Below are 4,668 nucleotides of genomic sequence, written 5' to 3' on the forward strand. Positions count from 1 at the left end.
TAAATAAATGTATTTTTATAAATACAAAAAATGAGGATGTATAGTTTTTTCCCTAATTGAACACATTATTATAAGTTCAGCCATTCAAAGGAAAAAAATGAAGAAAATAAATCCAAGATGCCTACAAATGGGAAACCAATTTAAAAAAAAAAGATTCCTTTGCATTATTAATTGGAATGAACAGAAAAATCTATCAGAATTGAATTCAACTCTTCTAGCATTATTAATCCCAATGCTAGGTGTGATAGATAGATAGATAGATAGGTAGATAGATTAGATAAATATAGATGTATGCGTATGTACGAATTGAGAGAATGAATGTTATCATCATTTTCTGTAAACTCAAACCCTCTAGAGATTCTATTCCCTGACCATAAGCTGGTCTTTCCTCAAATATACCTATCTGCATGCTCCAGGATCAAGAGATTAGCCATGCTCCAGCTGGCTAATAATGATGCCTATGAATTCCTTAGTCTAGAAAACTGCTCAAAGACAAAAAGGCTGTCAAATTTAGCAATTAAGAGATCATTCATAACTTTGGAGAGAGCAGTTTTAAATATGTACTGAAATTCCACCCATGTAAACATATCGATGAAAAAAAAATCTGAGTGATGTTATGTGCTCAAAACGGAGATAAGTTGTTATCAAGAAACTACCATCTTCAATACTCAACAGTCTGAGATTTTGTTGATGTGTAGTGTAGATCACCGCCCCTCAGCAATCTGGTAATCTTCAACAGCGGTAGGCAGCTAGGTGAGAAGTGCCCTGAACCAGAGTCAGAAAGAGTTGAGTTCAAAACCAGCCAGAGACACTGAGTGACCATAGCATTTGACCTCTCTATCTGCCTCAGTTTTCTCATCTGTAAAATGGGGGGGATTAATATCACCTACCTCTCAGAGTTGTTGTGGGGATGAAATGAGATCTCTGTAAAGCAGTATACAAACCTCAAAGTGCTATATCAATGCTATTATCTATTATTTGAGAGCTGCTGAGATTACCAGATTTCTCTACAGCTCCCAGTATACCTCCTCCACCAAAAAAACGACTTTACCTACATTTTGTATATGTTTATAAACATACATGTTGTGTCACCTAATAAAATGCAAACTCCTTGACATGTCTGCCTTTTTTGTCCTATACCTAAATATTATTCTGAAGTTTGGAAAATTAAAAGGTTTAAGTGAGTAATCTTTCTGTCTTCTTACCTTCTCTTTTTTTCAAAAAAAAAATTTTATAGATGCCTTTTCATCACATCACAGTGATTTGTGGGAACCTGCTCCCCTTCAGATAAAATACTCCTTTGTAACAAAGTAAAACCACTACACAAAAAATTTGATAGAATAGCCACATCTAACAGGGTACAGAAAGGTCTGCCCTACAAGCCCACTGCCTCTCTGCTGTTAGGAGGACACAGTGTCTCAGCTGCTCTTTTACAGGACCATCAATGGTTTTTTTTTCTCTTATTGAGAGTTTATCTTCCTTTTACAGTGATCTTAATTTCTGCACTGTTTTAGTTATTTTGTATACTATTCTTTTGGTTCTGTTTATCTCATTCCATATCAGTTCATTCAGATCTTCCCATATTTCCCTGAATTTCTCATAGTCATAACTTTTATTGTTCACCGCATTACACTATATTGATAAACCATAGTTCTTTCAACCATCCCTCTACTGATAGCCATGCAATATGCCAATATAAATCATTTGGTACATTTAGAACTTTTAATTCTATATTTTGTCTCTTTGAGATCTGTGCCCAGTACTGTGACAAATGGATCAAAGAGAATAAATGATTCTCTTTTTTTTGCATGACTCCTAATCAATAGGCAGAATGATTAGGCAAATTTACAGTCCCAACACTGTGTTAAAGTACTCACTCCTCCAACATTATTTCCACTTTTTATCTTCCCCTATTTGCAAGGTACAGTTGAAACTCAAGAATTGTTTTATTTTCCATTTTTTCTCTCTATTAGAGAGTTAAATGTTTCTAAATATTCATTTATAGTTTGAAATTTTAAAACCATTTGTTATATCCATTGATGATGCACCTATGGGAGAAAATACATTAGTGTCATATGTTTGTGTCACTTCCTCATAGACCTTGAATAGCTAACTTCCACCTCTGATATTTTAGCACTTGATAATTTCTCTACTTGTTCTAGCTTCATTGATTCTATTCATATGAAAGCATTTGAATTGTATTTAATTGAAATTATGTTTTGCCTTCTCTGATCTGTATCACCTGTTTAAAGAATTCTTCTCCTAGCTAAAATTGTGAAATGTAACTTTGCTTAATCAACAAGTTTTTATTAAGCACCTAACTTTGAGCCAAAAACTGCTCAAACCTCTGGGCATAAAAAAAAAAATACACACAAGAGTAAAAAAGGCCCTGCCCTCTAGGAGTATGCATCTATCAGAGAAAGGTAGTCTGTGTGTGTTTGTGTTTGTGTGTACACAAAATAGATACACTATGCTTTTAGAGTGTACATTTATATAGATAATTTTTAAGAAGGCACTATCAGCCAGCGGGGTCAGAAAGGACTTCTTTTGAAAGGTAGCTTTTAAATCATCTTCAAGGCAACTGGAAATTCTAAGAGAAGGAGGTGAGGAGCCTGTCAACCATAGAGGACAGTCAGTGCAGAAAATGGATATGAGACAGAAAGCTGTGTATGAAAAGTTACAAGGTCATTTTGGCTAGACCGAGATTATGTGCAGAGATGTAATGTGTATAAAGGTAGAAATATTGGCTGAATTGTAGACAGCTTTGGAGAACTGTGGAGAGCTTTGTTAGAAATTAACATGATTTAGCAGCTGTTTGGATATGTGGGGAAAGAGTGAGAAGCTCAGAATGACACCAAAATTAATTGAAAGAAAACAGTGCCTTAGACAGAAATAGAGGAGCTCAGGAGAGAAGTAGGTTTGGGAGAGGAGAAAAGCAAGTTCGGTTTTGGACTTGTTGAATTTGGGACCTACATTATTTGTGTATATTTTTTTCATAATGTGACTCTTTATATTGATCTTGTGTATTTTAAAATTTTTTATTGTGGTATAAGGTGTTGGTTTCTAGATTTTATTGTGTCATAGGCCAATTTGGCAGTCTGCTGAAGGCTTTGGACTTATGTTTTTAAAGGCATAGGATTGCCAAAGGGAACCAATCATGTTGAAATACAGTTATTATTTTTTTCAAGTTCAACAGCTCCCTGAAAGTTGTTGGGGTCCATGAACTCAGAACTCTTAGTCTACATCTAATTTCTACTTATTTTCCCAGCATTTCTCAAATAGTCTTTCCTTCCCCTAGTTTTTTCATTGCTTAAGTTTCTTGCATTTCTGGTTTGTTCTAGTAATGCTTTTGTCTCTTTTGCAGCATGTACCAGGTCATTTTGTCTTCTACTGTTTTATAAAGCTCTGGTTATGCTTTGCCTTCATTCATCCTTTATTTCTCATCATTCCCTTGAGCTTCCAGATCTTTCTTCTTCCAAAAGAATAATGCTATTGTGTCTAGTTCAATAAAATATCTACATGATAATTTGTTATTTATAGCTCTGCATCTGAAAATAAATGGGTAGCATTATTATTTTTATTACATTGCCATTATCCAACTAGGAGTAGTGAATACCTCTCCAATTATTTTTCTACCTTTATTTCTGCAATGAGTGTGTTGTACTTTCTATGTGACTCTTACATGTATTTCAGAAGGTTAACTCATATTTTTAATGCATTTTGTAACATTTTGAATGAGTTTGTTCTTATCATTTTCCCCTTGTATAGCAGGAGCTCTGGACTTACTCTCCCAACTCCTACTCAGACTGGCTTTTATTCACATTATATAGAAATGCTGATGATTTTATGGATTAATATTTTATAAAACAGTTTTGCCAAAACCATTAATTATCCCACTTTGTTTCTTCACTAATTCTTTGGTAAGTAGGTCATTGTGTCATCAGCAAATAATGATAATTTTATTGTCTTTTTGCCTTTGATCATAACTTTAATATCTTCTCTTATCTTATTATTATGCCTAGCACATTGAGAACTCTGTCAAATAATATTCAGAGGAAGGACAGTATAAGAGACCTCCTTACTTTAACCCAGTTGGTATTAACAAAGATTATAGGGGTTTTTTTCATTGTAAACTATGATACCTTTTGGTTGTAAATACATGATGCTTACAACAAACATGGACCTTTAATGACTATTTTTATATTTTTTAAGATAAATAAGGAGTTTTTGTTATTGAAGGATTTTTCTGCATTTAACTTAATTATATGTTGTTATTTTATTGGTTACATGATTAAATATGACAATTATTTTCACAATAACAATTATACTTGAATCTTTAGTATGAATTTAATTTGGTCACATTATAATATTTTCAAGAAATGCTGCTGTAGTCTACTCGTGACAAATTTATTTTAAGATTTTGCATCATTATTCATAAATAAAATTGGTATCAGTCATCTTTCTCCCAAGTTTGCATGTCGGATCCCTGATTGTCTTATACAAGTGCAATGCCTTTTATCTTTTTATTATGATGTTGCAGCATAGCTATTAATTGCCTTTAAATATTTGATATAATTAACTTAAATACACCTGGCTCAGAGTTGTTCTTGCTGTGGTTTCCTCTGTAGCAATACATTTATGACTTCTTCAATTTATTTTTCTTAAACC

This window comes from Phascolarctos cinereus, unplaced genomic scaffold, assembly GCF_003287225.1.
Source record: "Phascolarctos cinereus isolate Bilbo 61053 unplaced genomic scaffold, phaCin_HiC Scaffold_1;HRSCAF=81, whole genome shotgun sequence".
In the NCBI taxonomy this organism is placed as follows: domain Eukaryota; kingdom Metazoa; phylum Chordata; class Mammalia; order Diprotodontia; family Phascolarctidae; genus Phascolarctos; species Phascolarctos cinereus.